Here is a 26,290-nt window from a genome sequence, read left to right on the forward strand (position 1 = left end):
CCTGCACTTTTCTAGAAGCACGAGGAAGAGATGATTCAAAATTGCTCAGAATGATTTTAAAGCCTGTTAGTTCAAGCTATGTTCCTAAAATAATATGATTCAAGTAATTCAAAGCAGTCACTCAGTTTAGCAATATAGTGGTATTAAAGGAAGTGCAGTTGACCCAAAGTAAAGATGGTAAACCAAAATCACACAACCCCCCCCCAGAGTTCTAAGAAGAAGACAAGTAAGAAAATAGAAGTTGGTTGTGCTTTTGACATTTGTCCATCATCCCTCTCTCCCACCTACTGATTGGTAATGGGAGGAAAAGGTTGCCAATAATCTTCTATATCCTATCCTTTCATTATGTGTATCCCTGATTTCTGCTTTTACTAAATGCTCCATTCTTCTGCTATTGCCACACTTCCTCCTATCTCTTCTCTTTGCCTAATCAGCTGACCCTTCTCATTTATCTCCCCTGTCCAGAATCTCGGTTCTTCCCATTTCTCTTCTCCTTCCAGCTCATCAGCCTTCATCTTCTTACTGGTTTTCCTCCTGTACCACTTTTATGCTGTCTTTTTTCCTTTCCTTGTTTCTCATCCTTTTATAACTCCTTTTTTTAATATACGATACTTATCTTTCCATCTGTGCGCCCTTTTTGTCTCTCAGGTGGTTGGATCTGAAGAGGAGTTTTGAGACATTTAAGTAGGAAATGAATGGCCACACACAGCACAAAGGAGATCTGCTAAAATCTGTTTTAAGGTATTTCCACAGATCCCATATCATCGTTCAAAATAATATTTTAGAATTATTTTAAAAGAATTTTGTATGAAACATTTCATATAAATCTTTGTGGGAATTGCAGTAAGTTCCATTTTTTCTCCTTAAAAAGCAGGCATGAAATAAAAGTTATTACTGACATCTGTCATATTTCAAATTAGTTTATAAAATTTAGTGGTGGCAGCAACAGATGTAGCATAAAACACTGTGAAACAATCTCCCTAATAGAGCATCCTTTAAGAAAAGCAGCTTCATCATTGACAGTCATTTAGTAACACAGAAGGCAGCTTCCCAGAAGATATCTGCTGCTGTTATATTAGAGGTAATTAAACTATGAGGTGATTTATTTCTTTGCAGCCACATAACTGAATTTTCTAAAGCCATTAATGATACCTTATGAAAGTATCAGCAGATGCAGAACATGATTATCCACAGCAAAACTGTGTTTACAACACATAGAGCCACAAAAATTCTATAGAATGCCATTTATTGGCAAAACATTAATATATTAAACCACAAAGGACAGTGCACTGAGGGTAGAAATGCTGTCACTAAATGTACATCTCTCCACCTCAGCTCTCTCTTCCCTATGATTGACAGTGATTTTCAGAGAGTAGGCTTTATCTCCAGGCAAGAAAATCTGTGTACATAAGAAATAATTTTACACTAGTTCTATTGTAGCACTATTGATTACTAAAGGAAGCTGTAGGCAAAAAATGTATATATTTAAAAATAATGTGTATTTAAGAGTAGAAAAAAACTCCTACATATAGAAATTTAAAGGAATATCAATGCCTCACATATTTTCCCTACCATATTACCTAATCCAGCAAAAAAATCCTTGATATGTCATTTTCTGATTGATGAGCACAGAGAGCTGAGACCTGAGCACAGAATTTTATTGCTGAAGACATTTTCATCTGCAGCCAAATCACCAGGGAAACACTTTGTCAAACAACTTCATTCTGCAGGGAGACTTTGTGACAATATTGGCAACTTAAGAATTTGTTCTGGTTTTTCCAATAGCATCTACCTGTCCATGTTGAGAAATATTTACAGCAGCACTGCAATTTATGCAGATGTCCAGCTTAAAACCCGGGAACAAGTGTTTCATATTTCATTGCAACAATATGTAAAAAGCAGATGTTCGAGCTCTATTTTTTAAAAAATATTTATCTCCATATAAGTGATCCAATATATTTTTTGGAAAAGTTTCACACCAAGCACCTGTACTTTCATAATAACTGATCTTATGTGAAGCATCTGCAGGGCTACAAAATGATACACGTTTTCATATCAAAGAGCTCCAGTGCTTCTTTTACCCCTTTTTGTTTGTGGGTTTGGGGGTTTTTTGCAACCGAGGGGACATTTTGAATCTAACAAAATGCTGCTTTTACGTCAGAAAATTAGGCAAGATGCTAGGCTTCCAGTAGGGAAGATTATATGTTGATATATTCACATACTTGCTGTTCCTGAAAAAGGAAACTGAGTCTTGTGGATTGTCTTGAAGTTTCTAATTATTTTCTCTGTGGAACAATATTCCCAGGTTTCACAACTTTTTACTGAGTGACTTGCTATGAAATTTCCTCAGCTGAGTAACAGTTATTCGGTGTTCTCAATGGCTCAGCTGTGCTGTCCACAATGGGCTAAACTGTTAAATCCAGAAACAGGTAGTCTCAGTCAGGGTTTATGTATAAAATTGTATGTACAATTCCTTTGTTCATAGATGAGCATAAAAACCAAAATGGATGGTCAAACCAGACGGTTAAGACTACCTGACGTGATGGAGTGGGGGAAGCAAAGGGCGCTACTGTTTCTCTGCAGTCAGGACATACTTTCATCTCAGCAGATAAACAGTAAGGAACTCCCATCTTCAATTCAAGTCACTGGTAAAACTTCAGTCCCTTGCATTGAACAGGGTTGGTTTCTCCTCGGGATTCTAGGGTTAAACCCTCTAAGCCTAATTGATAATTCTGTATCTGAAAATGAGGGGTTAAGATGAATAATTAAAATTTTTTTCAGAGACGTTTCCTTAGATACTGCAACGACATTTTACCTGAGCAATCTGCTTATGGCACTGTTCCACTGACCAATATAAAGGATGTGGGATCAAGGGCTTAATTCTTGCTGCCAGTCAGCTTGCAAATAAAAAGGCTTTCATCCAGCACTGAGCATCCATTTTCACCACGCCTATCACCACAGGATCCACTCAAATCCTCGCTGCTGCCCATCTTCCTGACACTGGCCTTTGGAAACACAGATAGAATTATGCTTTAAAAAAACTCACACCATGTCACATGTGTACTAAGCAAAAATAACAGGCTGAAATATGCTCTGAGCATGTTACCACCAACTTCATTACCTTTTTTTAAGCTACAAAGACACTTTAATACTTATCTCTTATGAGACATATTTCTCTTTGTAATCTGCTCTTACCTGAAACTTTAGCTCAAGTGCCACCTCAGACAAATCACCCCCTTTGTTTCTACTTGGTGATCTTTGGCTTGTTGATCTGGTTCCTACACCTTGCAGTTCAAATGGCATACAAATAAATATAAACCAAACAACTACGTAGAAGTTCTTATACTCCAGAAAGCAGAGAGCACGAGGACAGGTTGACTGAAGACCTCACCTCGCATCTAGAAGGGGAAGTGCTTTTCCCTTTCTACCAGAGCATATGAACACAGCTTGTTACAGGCACTGCTGCGTTAACATGACAGGTTTACAAGGCCCTGGCTTGCTCAGCAGTAATGATCCTTCAACATCCCTGTCAGATCAATGCACAGCTTTCCTCAGGACCCGCTTACCGGAACACTGGTCAGCAGGGAATGTAACTTTGCAAAACCATGTTCAAACCAGATGGCTCTACCAGGAGCTGCTGTAGGGAGAGACACAGGGCTGTTTGCAAAGTCCTCTGATTCGGGATGCTGGAGTAATGCATCCCTGACCCTTCGCTGACCACCCTGCAGCTCAGCTTTTACTCTTACCTACAATCATTGAGGATTTTCACCTCATGATCTAGTTTTGTTTCAAGCCCTTTCCCACTGGGCTGTAATTTTTGGCAAAGTCGTACCCTATCTGGTCTTTGCCCCCCAAATAGGAGACAGAGAGAGGCAGTTAAGGTATTGTCCTGAACGTACTTTGACAAACTGCAAATGTAAAGAAAACATGCGACATCTCATTACCATAAAAACATGCTGTTTTTTAATCTCTCCTAAACATAAGTGTAGCTACACATAGCTTGATCATGAAGATCTGTTCAAAAATAGAAATAAAACAAAACACCCAAGAAATGACAGCTCAGCAATTAGTGTTGGGCAATGAGTCATTTCTTATAGAGTCCCTACAGCAACTTCCTCCTCAGAGACAAGAAGGTATTTGAGTGGAGGGGGCAGGCGAGAAAGGTTTGATAAAGATCAGTTTATTTTTTTAAATATCTCACTGTTACAATCTAACCTGGTGAAACTAAATTTCAATATTTTTTCTATTTAAGCCATTATGTTCTAATCTTCTTGCTCTATTCAAAAGTAATAGCTGTGAGCAGCATTGCTATTAGTCCAAAGGGAATTCAGACAGTAATTATTCATAGTTACCTTAATCACAGATGCAGAATGTATAAATAAAAAATAATTTCTCATTTTGAAAGTATTATTTTTTTGACAGTCGAAAGTCTACCCCACAATTTGGAAGCTGTTTCTCAAGGATCTTAATTTTCCCTACTCAGAATTACTAACATGAAAATACATTCTTTCAAAATGTCAGACATCAAGCACTAACACTGCATACGTCTGAGTCTCAAATGCGGCTTCACTGAAGTGACACTGCCTATTTAAAACCTGCCTTCTCTGAGAGGAAAGACATTAATACCTAACCAAAGCATGCTAACATTGCTCCAGCTTAGGAGGCTGGACACCAGCAGCTCAGAGATGTCAGAAGACTGGTACTACAGCCCCAACAGCAAGCTTTAGGGCACAAATATTAGTTTCACATAAAACAAGGCAGCATTACAGTAACTCAAGAGGAATGTATGCTGTTCAATGCACGTAATTTCTTAATAGGAATTTATCCAACTGATCTGTTTTAGAAGAAAGCAAAAACAGAATGCTGCATGGCAAGAGCAGCCAACACCAGGAAGAACGGAACAAAGCTGGTGTGGTCTCCTTGCTGGGGTCCCATCACTGGGGGCAGTTACACAGTTAAGGTCATAATGGAGCAACTGCAGACACTGCATTTTCAATCTGCTTCAAAACTATTATTTAATTCCTAATATATTGCAGTCTCCATCTCAACACCAGAAATAGTATAAAATTAGGACTCAGTACTTATTCATGAGATCAAATTTAAGCAATTCTTCTTTTCAAGACTGCAGGCTTAATTCTCCTCTCATTTGCTCACACACAGAAAAGGAGTAACTCTGCCGAGGTCAATGTCAGTGCAAGAAAGGGATGAGTCATTCCTAAACTGCAGGTCTGTTGAAAAGGAAGAAGTGATTTCCCAGCCAAGGAAGCACAGACAACAGAAGCAGTGAAGAAGCAGAGCTATGAGTTTCAGCTGCACAAGACTGCTGAGCCTTATGTTGTTGTATCTTTACTGTTATTCATACTCATTAAAGCCAGCTCGAATACTTTCTGGCATGGTGGGTACCAGAATTTCCTCTTAAGAACAGACAGAAGCAAGGTAGTAAATCTGCTCAATTTACATGCCATGGGACTGATCCTTGCTAGGTGTAAACTGGAACAGCATAATGGACCTCTTAGGTCAGTGGACAATTTCTATTTTACTTTCAGAAGTTAGGAGATTACAGTATGTATGTTTTATCCTTTTCTTACATTCCAGGGTAAAAGATCTTACCTTTGACACACCTGTCAAGACTATACTCAAGAATTTAATGGGTGGACTGGCCGTGGTGATAAACAAACAAGTCCACAGATGACTCAGAAACATTACCAACATAATCAAGTCAAATTGGGAACACACATAGTGCACAAAGGGACCAGCAGATTAGATTAAAAGCCACTGAAATGACTGCAAGGAGGTCTACATTTAATTACCAGGATACAAGATTCAGATGGACAGACAGAACAAAAAGAGACAAAATGAAACACAACCCTGAAGGTGCCTCCTACACAGCAGAAAAGAACTGAAAAAAAAAAGTAATGGATATTTTACAGGTACAAGTATTAATAAGGATTTCTATATTTCTTTTACTTCCCTGTGAGGGGAACTTTCTGTTCTGACAGTGACAACTTCTTTGACAGACAAGAATACTCTCACTCCTAAGGTACCAACTTAAACTGCCTCTTAGGAAGGCTCAAACACCGATGAGTACCACTTATTTGGGGAGGGCCAAACATGAAAACCCTTGTCAAAATCTTGACAAGCACCATAACCTCATACCTACTGGAAATCAACCAGACAGATGAGAAGGAACCACTACATTTGCAAGAAACTTTATCCAGCAGTTCAAAGCCAGTACAAGAAACCTGTCAAGCCAGTCAGTCAGACATTTCAGAATCAGAAGAGTGACACAGCAGACATGACACACTGAGTAGCACAGCAAACACCAGCAGCTGAATGGCCAGGACCACCACCAGGGATCTGCAAGGGAAATGTCATGTAGGTAACAATTCTTCCCCATAACTGCTCTGACTTCCCTGGGAATGACTAATTTTTAACTTGATGGGATCTAAAGAAATCCCATCAGAACAGAAAAAATTAGTTTTGCAAAGTTTAAAACCCATTCCAGCTTTAAGGAAAGGAAAGCACGGAGAGGCACGGATAATACAACAAAAAATGGAGAACTCAGTTTTACCAGTCGCTATTCAAGAAGAATTAGCAACTTTGTAAGACACTGATCTCAGAGAACATGCCTGACCTTGAGTATTAGATCTATCACTAATACATGGCGATGCCGCTAGACAACCTTTTTTTAATTAGCCATACATGCCCAGAACATAGGAATGCACCAATCATAAGTAGGAAAAAGGCCACACCAGGCCAGAGGATTTGGAACTGAAAAGGTCCCTTTGAGACTGGATCTATGTTGTATGCAGATGTTGGAGCATCAACACATCTACCATTTAAGTGGCCTGTGAGTACCGAAGAGTGTGGAGAGATGTTCTCCTCTGCATTGCATCTGCTTACTGAACTGCTGGGCTTTAAAACAACATCTCTCCTGTGCCTGCTCAGCCAGTCCCCTCCCCAAAACACCTCAGTAATTCCACTGAAGCATGTCCCCTCTCCTCTGCTTGCCCATAATGTTCTCTTGCCATTGACTTAGGGAATTTCTGTCTGATGCTTTTCATCACTGAAGTTCTTAACTCCTTTAATTTGGCAAATCTATGGCATTATGTGACGGGACTTCAAAGGTTAAAAAAATAATAAATTAATAAATTATCTGGATAATGCCTTTGCTGTTTGAAAAAAAGCATTTTTTCTTCCTTGAGAATGACTATTGTGCTCTGCTTGGCTGCTAAGTGCATGCAGTAACCATCAGGAACACTTGTTGGGAAAACTAGCAAGTGTCTCTCAAAAATGCAATGAAATTATCCCTTTCCTGCAAATAGGATTTCTAAAAGCTGGTTATTTTGGCCGCTTCCAGCCTGCGTGAACACTTCTCCAGGAGGAAGTACAAGAATTTTTCTATATCGGGTTCTCATCTGTTTCTCTGAAATTCCCCAATCAGTACTTAAGAATGAGGTAATTTTTTAATCAAAAGCCTATTCAGAGAGCTGTCTGCCCTCAGGTCCATCTCATTCATCTCTCTGGACATGGGTTTCAGTTTTTTCCTCCAAAGAGGTTAACAGATTGCTGTAATTGAATGGCCCCAAGAACAGTGCTTTAAGTACCAGAGCAGCTAGGAACAGAACTCAGTCCATGCTCTAAGCAATGAAAGTGTTCCCCCTTATTAAATATTGCTAACTATGTGTTCTAAGTATTTCAGGGAAACATATGATCCAAGGAGTTAATTCACTTGCATCTTGCTATGAAGAGGTCTTCCCTGGCATTCAGGTTGAAACTGTTCATATCCCAAGTGTAATAAGCAATAAAAATATTACTCTGACTAGTGGTTTCATCTTTTAAACATCTGTAGACTGTTATGATTCTGTAATTAACTTCCTCGCCTTACAGCCTTAATGGCAACTACTAGTGCCACAGAAGTACAGCTCCTCACGTCTTCTGCTTTATTTGCAAGCCTATAATCTCAATTATTTTCTAAAAGTACTTCCTGAAAATGCACAAATAAGAAAAGACGTCTTTACCGACCTCTAACATTGTGAAATCTGTACTATATTTGTCCTCATTAAAAAAGCACATCTGGTTCTGCATTCTTCCTGTGTTTTGGTTTGTTGTTTTTGGGGTTTTTTAGGAGAATTTTAACAAGATCATAAGGTATCTTACTGTAATTACAACAAGCAGAAAAACAAAACAATTTTCAACTAATTATGCACAGAGAGTTAAAATGGACATGTCTGAATGAAAGGCAAAGCTATGTGAAGCACCACCTTTTAAGAAGCCTAAAACTTATCAAGAGTCACATACTCCATCACAATTAACACTTCTTGAACTTTCAATCTGAATATGCTTCATGCCTCAGTTCTCAAAAGAGTTGAAATATCCATGTAGAATTGGATATTTATTGAGTTACCATCACACTGAATAACCAAACAAGGGTAAATAGATAAGTGTAATCTTCTGTGATGACTCTGAAAAAGAAACTATGTGAAAACTCCTAACTACCAAGTCAGATTAAACTTTTCAGTATTAGAAGATAAACTGAAGCTTTCCCTAACATTTCATTTTAACAAAACTGAATATATTAACTCTGCACTAACAAAAACTCAGTTGTTATCTATTGGTACCACTCACAGATAAAACCGGTCCCTGGGATGGCTCAGCATCACATAACACCAACCTACAGTATGTGGTGTAGAGGGAGTAAGTCCCACAGCACCCTTCACAGTGAATCAGAGATGATACATCTGGACAATACCAGTTAAATCCATAAATACAGTGACTCACTGGAAGGATAATAAGATATAATCTCTTATTGAATCAGGATGTGCAATGATGGATACCCTAAAGAATGATGGATACGCTTCAGTCAGAGGGAGAATTTCTGCTAAACACAGGGATATCAGAGGCAGATCTGAAAAAAATATTTACAGCCTTCAGATGAAACACAAATACTATATCAAAAGCATTTGCTGTATCACTTAACCCAGGCAAAGATATAAACCCACTTTTAAAAGCAAATCTTCCAGAAAAATCCAGTTATCCAAAATACGTTTCTTCTATTTCCTGATGCCAGAATTTTAAAGCAATGCATTAATCAAAATTGGTTCTAAGAAGTAGGTTGTTTCTTTTTCCTTTTTGTTTTTAGGGTTGGTAGAGAGCAGCGGGGTGAAAAGGACAATAGACTCATTCATTAAATTCCACACAGACATAGATATTCTTTTGTACATAAACTGTCAAGAAAGTAAAAAAAGATGACCATTGCCCAAGTGTGAATAAAAAAAATGTAATTATATTGAGAGTTCCTGTTTTAAAGGTACCAGAATCACCTGTCACACCAGAGCACTGTTCTGCGAGTCTGAGGGACAACTCTGAAAGGTATTTTTCACTGAACTGATTCACCAGAGCTACTGAACCAACGAACACAGGAAAACCATTTCAATCAGCAGTGCCTACAAAACAGTTGGACTGAAAGGAAGAATTATTTTCTCAAAATTTGAAGTGTGTAAAGACATAGGGGCAGAAGACGGCAAAAAAAGTTTTCTTAAAAATATTTGAGCAATCAGCTAGGACTCCTATATCAAACACAAGGGGAAAGTTCTCTGTGAGCAGAAGCACCAGTGAAGCATTTGTCCCACATTAAGCCCTGCTCCCATGGACATTCCTGTGTGTTATTTACATGCCCAGGAATTCTTGCAAGGCACTGAGGGAAGGGTGCTTACCTGGGAAGAATGACTGGATGACAAATGCTATTTCTGCAAAACATATCCTCCTTAAAAGCACTGCACCTAAATTGTACTACAGATTTAATATATTTCTAAGGAATTACGCTTGAAAACATGTGATTTCCCAAAGCCTTGCTTTACAATTACTTCTCAATGTTTTTCATCAGGTTCTAAAATAGTCTGGTGGCTTCCAACATAAAACCTAAATGTATCTCCCAGAGCATCAAAAAATATAACCAATAGATGAAACCACTTTACCTGACTTTTAAAAATACTGCTGTTGGAGTTACAAATCCAGGAAAGATAAATAAGAACTGTTGCCACTAGATGTTGCTGAAAGAAAACTATTTCACACCATTATATGGTTGCTTTGAAGCTTCTATAACTCTGTCAAAATGCAGGTGAGATATTTTATGGGTACAAGAAAAATATTTCTTAAGTTCTGTGTGTTTCAAAACTTGCCTACACCATGTGCATGCTGACCATATGTGAAAATGAGATGGATAAAGATCCCCCACGTTATCTAAGGTGCAGACACAGTTCCAGCAATGATGCCATTTGATGGACAAGTCATCACCAGTATACTGAGGATTGACAGCTCAAGAGCTGCTCCTGCAGGAGCTGCCTGCACATGTCCTCCAGCCACCCAGTAAATGGCAGGTGACTTTACTGGAAGGGTACAGCACCTTTGTCTCAGGACATGAGGGTGCATTTTGGCAGGTCTCAGGGAGCAGCTGGTATGCTGGAAGGTGGGGTGGTTCTGTGACCAGGCATCTCACCCTTGCCCTGAGCCTCAGCACTGAAGAAAGGGCAGGGAAGCACACGTGTAGCAGCTGAGGTCTTAAAAATAGCTTCCAGCTGCAAAATCTGAACTGACCCTGAATAATCGTAGCCTCTCAGGCAATGTAGCAGTTACGGAGTGACTCTACATAGACTATGGGTCAGCAACCTTGCCCAAGTAGCATGTCAGACTGCATGTATCCAGCCCAAAGCAGCAGAAACCCAACAGACACCAGAAGACACTACATCTCAGAAGAAATGTGTCTCTGTCCTCTGCAGAGGAAACAGCTCTTTCATGATAGCAACCTGGTGGGGAGCAGGCACAGTACAAATGCCATCTCCCCTTCTTCTAAAGCACTTGATCCTCTTTGCAATACACTGCTACACAGACCGTGTCGAACACAGGGCTGACATAACATGAAGGTGCAGGGGCAAGAGGAAGGAAAACCCATACGAGTCTCAATGCATCTCCTCCTGTCAACCACAGGTGACTTCTGCACAGTCTTCTTTTAACTGCCACCCCAACAACTCCCATCCCATCTTCTAACTCTCAAAAGAATAATAACTTTTTCTGCTCATTGAGCTTTAGGTGGATCCATCTCCAATAACCTGAATATTAAACATTTGCCCCTGAACACGAGTACTCTGGCCTCAAGCAAGGAATGTCCAGGAGTCTGAAATACAGCTCCTTACAGAGGCAAAAATTGCACCTGGAGGGTAATGGTATGGCCAGATTTCTGTCTGGTCCATGCACGCCAATTTTTTCTGTAGGAATGATGGTGATGAGGATATGAAGAGGAGTGATCTTGCCTTCAGACAGCAGCGGAATGAGGCTGGGAATGAATGACATGCTAAATACCAAACCATCTACCTCCTTCCTTTTGTCTGTTTTACTTCTATCCCAGATTATTTCTTGTAATTCTTGGATTATGAGAAATACTTACTGAAGTTCCTCTGTATCGTGCCACTTATTATTTTATAGTTCTCTTACACATCATGGTTGATCATTTCCTTCCCAGGATGGAGAGTTCAGGTCTATTACTGCAGATTTGTATTTCTTACTGAATATACAGTTTTCCAATATTAATTATTTTAATTATGTTAAAGGTCTTCCCTTCCTAATTAGGTAATGCCACTGAAAACCTATAAACTCTGAATCTACAACTCTTCAACTATTTCTGCTATAAATGTACTGTAAAATTCTAAATTTTGCTTTGTAAACAAATAGACTCATTTTTCACATTTTTAATATGATTCCAGGCTGAAGAGATTTTGTTATAGTTTTACAGATGTGTACTTCATAAATCACTTTAGATACATGTATACACAATCTTAACCTAATAATTATTTTGAAAGTTACAGAATAAGAAAAATTGCTTTACAGGCTTCAACTGCACAGTGACTTCTTAGACAAAAACATTATTTTTATCATGATTGTGCACCTATAGACAATTTCTGCCCAATGAAATCCAACAGAAAAACGACAGAATTAAGAACTTTTTTCTTTTTCTAAATTAAACAAATCCTATGTGTCATGTTCTCCCTGCTGGACCCTTCTAGGTCGTGTTGCCCTTTCAATCAGGAACAGACTCAAACCCTTACTGTGAAATAAACAAACAAAAAACATTTCCCAGAGGAATAATTTTATCCCTTTCTAGGTAAGTGTCCCCCCTCCACCTTTACATTCCCATATTACTCTTGAAAGACACTGACAGCAGAGTGAAGGTACTGTCAGCTAAAAATTACTTCTGCAGTGGACAGGAATTCAATCTTGTAACACTTCTTTTTGATCAGATAAAATTTTTGTAGACCCTCTCCTAAAATGGAAAGTGGATTTTTTAATCAGATTCATCTTCTGGCAAAACGAGCCTTGCTATTTCAAAGGAACATTGTGAATGAGATGGTTTATTGGAGAGGAAAATGATAGCTACTGGCTTTCTAACTGGCAGAAAAAAAGAACACAAAACATCTACTGAACAGAAAGAATACAGGACACAAGTATTTGCCAGAATATCTTCTAAGACTACCTACTACAATAACTCTACCTTGTTACAGGTTTTACAGATAAAATGAGAGAAAAGTGAGTCTGAAGGGAAAATTGCTGTAGGTGGAAACCAGTGTTTCAGGCTGGATTTAAAACACTTCTGATGGTAGAACTGAACTAGTCCTACTGCAAGCAAAACACTTCAGTTAAAGACGAACAGGGCTGTCCCAAAATATTCCTATTCTGTAACAAGAGATCTACCACAACATAATACATTAGTACTTCACAGTTTGTACTGTTACTCTAAGTATGCTTCACTAGTGAATAAAAATACTAAGGTTGATAAATTAGCTTTTTTTATTTGTTTAAAAGTTTAAACAAAAAACCCTCAAGAAAATTACCAAGAGAACATCTCCCTCACCAGCACTGAAAAACAAGAGCAAAAAATTATGTCCATGTATGTAAACTTTTAACTTTGTTTTTTTATACATACTCATTTTACTAAGCGCATTTCCAGTTTAAATAAAACAATGCTATTTGAAAAAGTTTACATTTGAAATGTCTTCTTTGCACTTTAAAAGACCCTGACATGACAGTCAAGTTTTACAAGGTGATAAAACACATCTGTTATTGAGCAGAACTACACACCTTCATCTTTGCATCCAACAGTGCACCCAACGCTGGAGTCTGACAAACAATACCTATTTTGCCATCTCTTACTGTTTAAAGGGTTTAATAGTATTTTGTGTAGATAAGTACATTACATACAAATTCTTTGTCATCTATTTTGGTGGTGATATATATAGAGTTTACTGTTAGCCACAGCAAATGTGATTTTTTTTTTAAAGGAAAACTATAATTTCTTATTCTTGAAGCCTGTATTTTACACCTTTTGAGTATAAGCAGATAAAATTTCAGTGTCACTATTGTTGAGATTTCCTGCTATTTTTATTTTCTACTGACAGAATATTCAAAGCTGACAAATGTTGTATAACAGACATAGTTATTAAAAGCTTCAATTTACAGCAAATAGTGACAGTTTGCTTTTGCTGCTCATAAACCAAAAATCTTAGAGGAGTAAATAGCAGGAAGGTGACAACAAAACACTTAGATAGATCTTTAAATAATTCTACAAGTAACAGTGATACAGAGTCACAGATCTGCTTTCATTGTGTGCATCTGACATCATCAGGTTTATGGATCTTGAAACTGCCTTTTTAAATTTGCTTATATAAAAAAAACCCCAGGTACCATAAGCCTAAGCAAACAAAAAGACCAAAAAGATAAATTGTGTAGTATGTTTAAGCACACCTTTTTGAACTGCTGGGCTTTGCTGTGAGATATCACTGCTCTTCTTTACTGAAGTTGTGCTTATGTTTGATGAAGTGGTGTCTGGCACCTCTCCAATTCAGTCCCTAAAATGGTTATTTCTCCTCCCTCACTTCCCTCTCTTCTGCTATCATAAAAGAGTTGGCAATTTGGGTAGCAATTACTACTGAAGCTTTTCAACACTCAAAAAATTTGTATCTGTTTTTCAATAATCATATCAATTTATTTCAGCACACAGGTCTTTGAATCAGATTAATTCTAAGCCCGTATGTGCAACAGTGAGGTAGTTGTGTGAGATGTTGAAGATCCATACACTCCTGGTATTAAAAACTGAATTGCTGGCTGTATATCCTGTAAATTAGTAACATCAAAAGGGAGAGTATGAAGGATAAGGAAGGAAATCATAGCTGCCACTTCATAGTAAAGACTGGCAGAACTCAACCCTGCTGCAGACAGTTGAAATTCTTGGTATTTATGATGTTCTGGCTTCACTGCGCTTCCCAGTTCCCATGCTCTGCCCAACCTCCACACCTGCATGAAGGCTGAGGCAGCTGGAACATGTTGGACCTCACCTCACGAAGGCCCTACACCAGGTCTGCAGATGGGCAGCATCCCCTGTGTGATGGAGGTTACAGTGTTTGATCTCCCCACTAGGGAAGACCACTGGCACAGGAAAAGGTGACTTACTGAGTGGCAGAAATGAAATATAAAATCGTCTTACCCTAGCTGAGATCATAAATGAACATGCTGAGTAACTATTCTGTGACTGCAGTGTCCTACGACCCTGACTGGGCCAGTGTGCACAGTTTAACAAGACTGATGGTACATTTTACTTCTTAAGAGATCTCGCCTTACTTTTTTACTCCCTTTTCACCAAAAAATTTTTTCCCACATATTCAGCTTTAACTAAATAAGGCCTCCCTGTGCTTGAAAACCTGCATTAGTAAGTCAGCATTTTGCACAATTGACACTAAACTTTTTTGCATACTTTTTCCTTTTACTGCACTGTGACTTTGCTCTCTAGTAAGTTAAAAATTCCTAGTAAGACTAATTTTCACTACATCAGTCTTGCAGGAAAATATTTTTTAATTTTGTTATAATATGCCCAGTAATTGCCCTGAAGACTAAAACAATAGGTGCCTCAAACAAAACAGTTGTTTCAAGTTCAGCAGGGAAACCAATTTAAACACAGATGTGGGTTCTGACCAATGCAAGCTGCAGCATGTTCATGCACTATCTGCATGCTATAGGATGCATAAAACCCCCCCCAAAAGCTAATTAATACCTTAATAAGAGCAACAATACTAAAGTTGTATGTTTGATGCATCAACTTCATTTCTTACCTTTTCCTACTTATCTCAGGGGGGGAAAAAAAGTAATGCTGACTAACAAAACAGTGAAACTCTATTTATTTCATCTTCTCACACTGAAATTTTTAAAGATGACCTATAGAAGGCATTTTTCCAGGCTCCACTGCTGATTCCAAAAAATCCCCAAAGATAAACCTTTTGAGAGCCAAACTTGATAAGAGCAGAAAACAACCTCATAAGGTAGGCAAAGTATGCTGTGGCACATTTCTCTACTTTAAGCAGTTATTTTTGCTCACTAAGAAAATTGATAGTTTCGCGTTCATATTCTTTCCTGACAAAGTTGTGTTTTCAGCCACAAGAGGATATTTTAAAAGCTCTTAACTTTTATTTTTATTTAACTTTATTTAAATTTTTATTTACTTTTAAAGTAAATAAACTTCTTTCCCACTTCTACGTTGTAAAATTCTTCAGGGTTGCAACCTACCTGTAGTGTTTTCTGTGTGCTTCACATAAAACCAGGGAGGACACCTCCCTCTAGCAACACATGTGCTATAAAGCAACATAATGGGTCTGAAGTAAGAGGATTACACAGCTCCATGACAGAGATTAAGATGATGGAGGTTATTACCCTGCAATGAACTCTGCTGAGAAAGCTGGAAGCAAACTGAATCTGCATTCCAGACTTCAGGTGTCCTTTAGGAACAGTTGTTGACCATAATTACAATCTCTCTGCTGAGACTTTTTTTTCCCCAAAAAACCCCATAAAGTGTCAGGCCTCTTTTTTCCCCTTTGGAATTTGATGTTACTATTTAAACATTTCTTCATTTAAATATTATATATTTAAATACATACATAACATATACATTTATGCACCTAAAGCACGAATGACAGACCTGAACATCATTCAATATTACACAGCCACAAAGACGGTGCTAATTACCACTTCAGGAGCTTTTTAGGGAGAAGGAAAGCACAAGGTACTTTCTTTTCTTCTTTTTTTTAAGAGTAAGGGAGAGGGGGAGAGGAAGGTCAAAGAAAGGCCAGATTTTGAGAACACAGTAAGAAATGGAGTCAGAAAAATAAGGCTGACAGGACACAGAGAACTCACACGCTTCAATCTTCTGCCTCATGACAGGATCAACTCTAGTTTGAGATTTTTTTTGAAGATCTGCAGCGATGACAGAAGTTAATTTGAGTCCAATTTTTTTTCTTATTCTCACTAAAGATCACACTTTTTTCTCCCTTCCTCTTCTTCAGAGACTTGTTTGAAAACATTTCAGCATATACTTCTTCAGGGAAAATCCCTCAATTTCATCCATCTTTCCTCACCGGTCAACTTTTCTAGCCTTTGACTTTCCTTGTTCCTCTGCTCTGGACTTTCTCTAATTGGTTCCCATTTTTTTGCAGCTGGGATACATACCTTAAAATAGGGCTGACAGAACTGGGTACAGCAGGAACACTACTTCCTCCATGTCACATAAGACCCTTCTGCAGTGAAATGGTGGCATTTGCTGACACTCTGTGGTTCCAGAGCTCATTCTGCAAATCCAGTGCTCAGCAGTAATTCCCAACCATGTATTCCTTCAATCAGTACTTTACACCCAGCTCTGCTGAACTGCAGGATGTTCTTTTCAGGACACATTTGAAATGTTCTTTTATTTTCCAAAATCATTGAGGGTAATTTTTTTTTACTGTAACTCTATCTCCTGTACTGTTATCTTCTCTTCAACTCTGCTAATCACTTTATCATGCTGTCATGTCTACAGAAAAAAATACTTCTCAAAATACACAAGTTCCCAATTTTTCAGAGGAATACTTTCATATACAAATGAACTCTATGATTAAAGAGTCAGTAGGCAAGCAATACAGTAAGTAGAAAAGAAAGAAAAACAATGTCTGATATAAATACTGATTGACTTTGTCTGTGTTATTCATGGTATCATCTATCTCTTAATTTTTTCCCTTTATTCTTAGTTAGCAACTAATCCAGAAAATGCTAAAATTTATGTCCAGCAGGTGTAGGCCTGGCTGGCGTAGGCATCTACAAAGGAACCTATAGCTATTAAATGAATTATATAACACCTCTAGTCATGTGCCCCATACAATAAGCACAACAATGACAAAAGGGAGTCAGAGCCCTAGGGGGTATAAAACTGTAATGAAATAGAACACAGGTTGGATAATGTGAATAAGGTGTTGGGTGAATTAAGTTTTCTTGAGAAGTCTTGAAAATTTTTCCACCAGAATTCAAGCAATCAGGACTTGAATCCTCATGCTGTTTCCTTCACATCACTCTGAAAATCTGGCCATTGCCCACTGTCCAGATAGCAAAGGGCATAATTTCCCTCTGCCTATGTCACACTCATGAGTGTTTATGTTTTTTCTGATTCTCCTTCCCATTCCACCTGGAAGTGGGGAACAGGGAAGGAGTGAGTGGCTTTGAGGTACTTAGTTGCCAGCTGGGGATAAACCATAACACATACAGCAAACTCCTGATGTGCTTCCACCTACTTATGCATGGACAAATTTCTCTGACATACTATGGCAAGGAATTACCCCCTTATAACTCAACATTTTCAATAAGGTCCCATTTATATTGTGAAGCATCTAACCAATTAATAAAAATAATCATGAAATTATAAAACACTTTGGAAATGTTTATTCCCTTTGACATTGCTTTGCCTTTCAGACTTCCCAGTTCTCAGGATCAGGAACTGTCTTGTATTTTGAATATCGTCCAGGATATTTTGGTAGCATCCAAAATCTAATAATCATAACAGCAATAAAAGCAGTAACACATTTCAGACAGTGTCCTTAGAGATTTCATGTTTCACAGGGTTCAGCCAATTAATGGAAAAATCAATGTTGCCAGTAATTGCTTTTAGAGTCAGTTGGTTCAACTCCTTCGAGTAGGATGGTTATATTTCCACCCACTGGGTAAACAACCATGATGGAAAGCTCATTTGCATGATTTTTAGAACACATCAGCCCAAACTGAAGTGATCTGCATGATTTGGGAGGCCCTATAACACGATGTTTTTGTCAGTGCATGTGCCAACATTAAAAAAACCTTCTCTTGCAACTCAGTATGGAAGCAGGGTATTAGGAAAAAAAAGTCCTAATAGAACCATGTCTTTTTAGTTATAACACATTTTGAGCTTCTTCCACCACTTAGTCAACAAAATTAGCAATCAGTAGAAATCCTAAAGTGAGACGGATGGTTTAGTTACTGTCAGTAACGTATTTCAGAGATCTGTAACAAATAGCAGCACCAAATGAATAAATAATGTTCAAAGCCTAACAGCCGGCTTCCCTAACAGTGTGAAAATATGTAAATGTTACATTGCTTTACTCTTCAAACTGGCTCTCCTTTCATTCCTCAGAGACTCTTCTGTCAGAATAACAAGCTAAAAACAAAATATGAATGACAAGTGCACATACTTAGCTGATTGAGAACAGAGTCGAACAGTAACCATATTAATCTCGTCTCTCAAAGAGGCTGTGTGAATTCCAGGCAGAAATATTGATTTTGATCTAGTCTACTGCAGTGTAGATTGCTAATTGGTGTTCAAAATCTATGCTGAGTGCCTTCATAACAAATGGTAACTTTCAGTACTTTTCTTAGTTCAATTAGGACACCTAGAATTTTATACTTAAAATCCATTACCACTGTCAAAAACCTCAGCTATTTCTATACATCCTTGACAAAGATTTGACTTGTGAACTTTCAGTATACAACCAAGGCCTCAAGACATAAGAAAACTGTAAATGTTATCAGTGACTTTACTCTTGATCTGGGTTTTTTCAGTGAAGCAAGGATGTGGCCAGCAAGTCGAGGGAGATGATTCTGCCCCTCTACTCCACTCTCATGAGACCCCACCTGCAGAAGTGCATCGAGCTCTGGGGTCCTGAGCACATGGACCTGTTGGAATGAGTCCAGTAGAGGGCCACCAAGGTGATTAGAGAGCTAGAACACCAACCCTAAGAGAAAAGGCTGAAAGAGTTGTGGATGTTCAGCCTGGGGAAGAGAAAGCTTCAGGAAGACCTTATTGCAGCCTTTCAGTACTTGAAGGTGGCCTATAAGAAAGATGAGGATGAACCTTTTAGGAGGGTTTCTTTCAACAGGATGAGGGGTAATGGTTTTAAACTAAGAGAGGGTAGATTCAGACTAGATATAAGGAAGAAGTTTTGTATAATGAGGATGGTAAAACACTGGAACAGTTTACCCACAGAGATAGTAGATGCCCTATCTCTGGAAACTTTCAAGGTCAGGGTGGACAGAGGTCTTCCTAAGCAGTATATCCTACTGCCTCTTGGGGCAGGGGGGAGAGCTGCTGGGCTTGATGGGTCACAGGTCTAAAACAGAAAGTCTTTTCTTATGTCCTTAGGATGTCCATTGTGAAATGGGAGCTGAAGCAGTCAAACCACAGGTAATACCAGCCACAAACGAATGAGTTTATTCAGAAAAAACCTACCAATATATTTGTCCAAAAAGGTCAGAATCATTATTTAATATCTAGCTATGAAAAACTCTCAAGCTACTAAATTAAAACTGAAACATTTCACATAGAAGTTTCACTGTGAAAGGTTAGAGAAACAGTTGCCTAAACTCCAATTAGTGCTGTATCCCGTGATTTTCACACACTAATTCACAAAGGCCCATTTTAATTAAAGGAAAAACGCCAGGTCACTTTTGTTGGCATCATTAGTTGGAAAAAACCTCACAACACCCAACAAACCAACAGCAAAAAAAAAAAACCCAGCAGGCACAAGCAGCTGTTTACCACTCTGTAATGCTGTAAATAACAATTGCATTAAATCAGAGTTCAGGAACAAGGCCCAAAGTTTGAGCTAGTGTTATTCTTTACTGACTCTAAAAGTTTCTGAGATTTTAACAGTAAGAGCATTAAGCATTTCCCCTAAATGGAGTAGGTTCACAGGAAAGTAAAGGGTATAATAAAATTGATGACAGTATCTCCTTGGCTGCTGTTACAGAAGGACTGACCAAGGGTAGTTATTGGCTCAAATTGTCCATTATGCTGGTTAAAAAACAAGACTGAAAAACTTTCAGCCTTCCCTGGTAAAACTGATGTCATGTTCTGAGAGGGAAAAGGGCTGGCTGTCCTCCGAAAGGAGAACGGAAAGGTTAAGCTTTCCAAGTGGTCCATCTTTCATCCCCAAAACAATTGTGCTGACAATAAACCATGAGCCTGCCACTGCCCTGAGACCCACAGGTAGTAAGAAGTGTCACTGCTTGCCGAGACTTAACAAAGAAATTAATATCACTGGCTCACTATTAGTCTGTAAGTGCAAACCCGTCCTGGTCTCTCAGTAGCTTCCAGCCAGTCTGCCCCTTTTTGTGCTGGATATCCAGCAAGAAACACCTTCTAATCACAAAACTTCCAGAAAGTCCATAAAATATCTTTTATCTACATTGTGCTGGCAGAACAGATGGGTGAGGCTGTCTGGAGAATCATGTGCTTCTCTCAAACTGCTGCCCAGCTAAAGCTGTAAAATGTTGGATGCTAACTGTAGACAAACACTGTCACGCAGAGGGTTTGAGGCAGGTCAATCCCCTCAAGTCAGCACGTACCTCTACTGTTTCGGAATCAAGTCACTTCAGGTATTTGTCTTGTCCACTTGCTATAGCAAAAACTTCTAATAACCCCCATCTGGACACTGATTTCTGTTATCACATCACTTCAGAGAAGAACATGTGGACGTACAGACCACTGACAGGTTGGGAAGAGCCACAGTGGTAATTTGTGAGAGGAGCTTTTGTTCTGCCTAAGAAACAATGAAGCTTAACAGTGCATTTTCACTGTCATCCTACTGCCCTGAACCACTGTATCACACTGTCTGTAGAGAAAAAAGACCTTTCACACAGTATTCTGCTGAAAAGCTAAAATGGAAGGCAACCCCCACAATTTGGTACCTCAGTCCCAAACATCTGAATCAGTCCCAGACATCTGATAACAGGAATTAAATTAATAAACATTACTGTGGAAAAATATTTTACTTTAGGTAAGAGTGAGCTCAGACATGATGTGGATAAACAGGTTGCTAAAAAGAGAAATTCCTTGGATTTCTGCATATGGACACTTATTATAAAGCAAAAGATTTCAACTACAGTATCAGCCTGCTCCAGCTTCACACAACAAGACCCAACCAACTTCTAACCGTTCTACACTCCTAATGTGGAAATGTTTTAAGTTAAATTTTTCTTTCCGAAAGCCAAACTTTTGTTCTTGCGCTCTTGCAAATTACATCAAAAAAATAAATACATGGTTCATAAAGTAAGGCACACAGGATGTATCATCTTAGGTTATTTCTGTATATTGGTACAGGAAGACTTTTTTGAACTCTATTGGAAACAAAGATGTCTCACCTGTGTACACAAATTAGCCGATGTTTATGGAACAGTCACCAGATAAGGTAACTGTGACTATCTTATAGTCACACTAACTGCACATCACATTGGTGGAAACCCTCCCCATCCTGTATTTTTTTTCAGCAAAAGTCTTGTTACCCAGACAAACACGGGGAACAGCTGTGAGGCACCACACACTCCATAGGTATATAACTGATTTTTATAACTTTGTTGGGACATTTGTGGGTAAGGTCATAAAAATGCATTATGAACATGTTTCACCATCCTATGATATTTTTAAAAGAACCAATTTATAGCTGTAAGCTGAAGAATAGATAAATACATAAAATGTAATTAAATGCATAGTCCTACTTTTTTCAATGTATATTCCTTATTCATCTAAATAAAACCTTTTTTTTTTAAAAAAAGAGCAGCAAACAAATAGAAAATATGCATTGCTACTAAACCTTTTAAATGTATTCTTAAATGTAAACTGCAAATACATGTTTTTAAGAGATGCTGATAGGGGTTTTGGAAAATGCCCCATGGATCATTCTAAAATTTAGAAAAATTTCCATTATAATGTCATGATAAAATGATTCAGAAAATGTATTGAAGCAAGACACAAGAATAGAGCAGTTCATCTAGACTGCAACCAGTTATGAATAATTTTAATAAATATGCAAAGACTACATTCTGTCACATAAAACAGCTAGTCAGTTGTAAACCTACAATACATTTTTAGGGTACAGTATGTGTATATCTAGAATTACATGATTAATTACGATCCCCATGAATATAATAATTTGGATTCTGCAATATCTACATTTTGCATCAGTTCCTCCCATGATTCATTTTGATAATCTCAGTATTTTACCTATGAATATTATTTTTACAAATTTATTTTTAACACCATTTGTATTTTTATTTTGTGTCACCAGAATTCTGCACTTCAATGCCCATTGTTTTCTAAATCTATCTTTCTCTTGGAATGGAGTTAATGGATGCATCTACTGAACAATATGTAATTTCAGCGCTAAAGCAAATATATACAGGATGTGGGAGAATATTTATGGATAGATATGTGTAGAGACACATACATCACAAACACATAAACACACAACTTTTTAGAAGTCCACCTCTATCCTCCTAGCAGAAACACAGGGGACATTTCAGCTTATCTTAATGCAGACTCCTTACTTCTCAATATGTATACTCATTAGTGTTCATGCATATATTCCAACGTACAAACGTTTAAGTGAAAGCAGCCTTTCTGATTCCCAACTCCATTGTCTGGAGTTATATATATATAAGGAAAGGAAGACTGGGGGTGAAATACATCCTAGTATTATTTAATATCACAAATCAATCCTTTACAGGGAAAAAAGAATGACTAACCTTTACCCTTGCTACGAGGGTCTCATTTTCTTATACATAAATGTTAATACCCTCTCCAGTGAGGAAATAATGAAAGCAACTCACACTACTTACTTTGTGAACACAGGTAAATCTCACTCTAGTAAACCAAGTGTCAGAGTGTCAAACTAAACGTTAATAAAGTGATGAAACTAAGTTTATGAATAATTATATATATTAACACAGACGAGTTGCCAAGCAGAGGGAATATGAAGTTTTAATTACCATTCATAACACCATAAGCCACAGAATACTTGACATTTAAATGCTCATAAGTAAGTATTACTGAAAAAAATAATAAACAAGTAGTGCAATACTTAAAAAATTAAATCTTAAGAAAAAGGAGCAAACATAAATACTGCCAAAATCCAATGGTAATCCAAACACAACACCAGTCTGTAAAAGGAAGGTGTTTATCTTTGCAAACTGAAGTGTCATAATATTTGTGAGGGCTCAGGTCACTGTCATGAACCTAATAAAATGCATGTGTGGGTTTCAAGACAGTTCATAAGAACCTTTACCTGCAAACTCTCCTCCATAAGACAATGTGCAGATTATTGCAACTCTCAGACATGTATTTGCCCCACCCAAAGCTATCAATCTGTGAAATGAATCACTTGGAACTGATACACTATTACCAACCAGATTTTGACTATAAGCACATCTGAATCTCTATGGCAATCTAGTTGGTAGTATCTCATCAAACCAACAGGTCTGGAGGAAAAGGAAAAATCTGAAAGAGATTAAAATCTCACTTATGGCATGCAGCTACAGAATAGTCTCAAAAACTGAAGCAAAGAGTTAACAAACTAATCAAAATCTAGAGTGTGAAATGCCAAAAATGCTAGACTGAATTTCTAAGAATTCCATCTGACTTCAGAAAGAAACTTTCTTGTTTCAATTCCCAGAGTAAAATTGCAAATTGAAGTCAACCAAAAACCAAAGAAAAAGGAGTCAATGTTACTAATTAAAAAAAAAAAAAAAAATGACTTGGTAGAGAAATTTGTGGGCAATATAGCATGATTTGATGTACCCCTGTGTAAAACCGTTTTTGAACCATCTTTCCTAGTAATATCAAAAGTATCACACCAGAGACTACCTCAGATGCATCATGTCAGGTACAGAAAGTATCCAGATACACTGAACAAAATGCATCCTCACTAGCTTCTAATAAAAATGCAAGGTACATGAGACAGCCTCATGAAAACAGAAACATCATCCGTACCTCGAGTTTTCCATATTACTGATTAGAACAGCTCTTGACACCCCTTTCCATCAGTCCTACGGAAGGGGCTGCAGGATCTTGGATTTAAACCCCACTTGACCTCTATGTGCTGAAGAAAGGGTAGACCTTTATGCCTTTATCCTATCTATGTTACTGAAGAAAACGCTAGTGAAGCCACAGAAAACAAAGGCCTGGCCAGGTAGGTTTTACACTGGAAGTGATGTGAACTGAGTTCCCAGCAAAGGGAGCAAAAAGAAACTCTGTTCTAACGCTGGTCTGCAGTTGACTGGCTGATTTGCTGGCTGACTGAACTGCTGATTCTTGACTACAAAATTCATATATGGTTTTGTCTGCTGGTATGCTCTTTGGGAGCTTATGACCCTAAGCTGGAGATACTTTGTGTTGAGACCTTTGAGAAATTACTAAAGCTACACACGAAATCTGTGACATCACAGAATTGGGACATGGAACTTTTACCTTGTCTGCCTCCTGATACTTCTCCAATTTATAGAAAGACTTGGAACTCAAACACTCATTTCACTATTCAGCAGATGCTGCCTAATTTACTCTGGAGCACTCTGAAATACATATGTATTTCAAGCAAGAAATCACTGCCTTTAATCCACAGTATTTAACAGTTCTATTAACTGCAGTTTTACATATTCTACCACAAAGCTGTCCTAAACCTGGACCAGGCCAAACTCCAGTCTGCCTTAAAATCAAGATCAGAAAAGATTAGTCCTTTCTCTGAATGCAAATGCTAATGAGCAGCTGCCACATAAAGGTTCACAGAGAGATGGTTAGTTATTGTGATATGTTAATGACAAATACAACAGCTTAGAACTTTCATGTCTTATTATAAATTTGTCTCGAAAATAAAGTTGAAGAAAATGTGCAGTTGCAGTCAGATGTTAGCACTGACTACTTGATCACTTTTAAAACCACCACACCTTTAAAGCTATGTCTAGAAGAGAAATAAGAGAACTAAATCTAGTTTTTTTACACCTTACATACACTGCTAAGTGAGCAACCTACAGCAATCATTTTCAGCTGTAACTCACTTGAATTGGAATCAGACCAGGGAGATAAACATTAAGAGCTACAAGACAACAGGGTTTCTGTAAGCTGCTCATCCCACAGATAGCCATATTTTCAGTCATACTTGGGACCAAAATCACAGAAAAGGACAATGCTGAAGTTAAATATGTTTCCCATGTAAAAGCACATAAGGTGGAAGAAGGAACAGTAGGGTTTCTTTTGTATTGTTCACGGTTCTGCACCACTTGGTAGTCATCCAAAAACATCCTTTCTGGTTATTAACACAGAATAAATCCAATCTCCCTTCAATTATTTTTTTATTACACAAAACATAAGAAAGTTAGCTACAAGAACTCCACTAATGAGACTTGTGTATTTTCAGCATCACCAGATTCATGTAAAATACACAGGCTGCCCTCTCTGAACAAAGAAAAATCCAGACTTCCCATTAGTTCACCAATGTTGGGGAGTTTTAATTTTTTAGTTCTTAGAAGCACTTGTGTTCTTTCCATAGGCTGGCTTCATTTGGTGCACAAAGTAGACTCAGGTTCTCCTCCTTGTGCTGTTGGACAAACAGCTGAGGAGCCGTTTGCAACCAGCTCCTGGAACATAAACCTACTTCAGCCTAGCGCTGGCTGTCAGGCACTGAGTTTGAGGAGGTAATTTGGACTGAAACTGCCAGACTAAGTTATTAAGTTTCCAGCTGTATCAGCTCCCTGAATCCCCTTGCTACATGGACTCATGAGAGCTCGAGCTGGCCTGGGTGCACTGGTGGGAACACACTCGGCTGGCCCCACCAGCATACCACCCACGGAGTAGTGCCCCACAGCCTTCTCCTCTGGGAGTCAGGAGCATGGCTTAGCTTTTTGGTGAACTGTCTTTGTCCCTGAGGTGCCCACTTGATTATAGAGACAACCTAAGGTGCCTCTTTGTCCTCTCCAGACTGCTTGATTTGCCTAGGCTCCACAGAACAATACAATTTTCTCATCATTCCCCAAACACTTGCCCTCCTCTGAGGACAGGGATACCAGCTCGCATGTGGATTTTCCCCACTGACGCATTCAGCAGCAGTTATCAAAGGAAGCCCTGCTCTCCATGCTGTCACCTGCATGTTTGTAC

The 26,290-nt window shown here is 38.3% G+C and overlaps 1 protein-coding gene across 3 annotated transcripts in view; it reads right to left on the minus strand.

Annotated features, from left to right (window-relative positions):
• RSU1 (Ras suppressor protein 1) overlaps window positions 1–26,290 on the minus strand; it is a 101,952-nt gene that overhangs the window by 19,738 nt on the left and 55,924 nt on the right. The window contains exon 9 of one of the 3 annotated variants that reach the window (XR_001920957.2): window positions 2,816–3,005. The exons of the other annotated variants lie outside the window; for them this stretch is intronic. The gene's annotated coding sequence lies outside the window, so the exon portion shown is untranslated. The remainder of the gene's footprint in view (window positions 1–2,815; window positions 3,006–26,290) is intronic. 3 annotated transcript variants of the gene reach the window in all.

This window comes from Manacus vitellinus, unplaced genomic scaffold (assembly GCF_001715985.3).
Source record: "Manacus vitellinus isolate BGI_N305 unplaced genomic scaffold, ASM171598v3 scaffold_3_pilon, whole genome shotgun sequence".
NCBI lineage: Eukaryota > Metazoa > Chordata > Aves > Passeriformes > Pipridae > Manacus > Manacus vitellinus.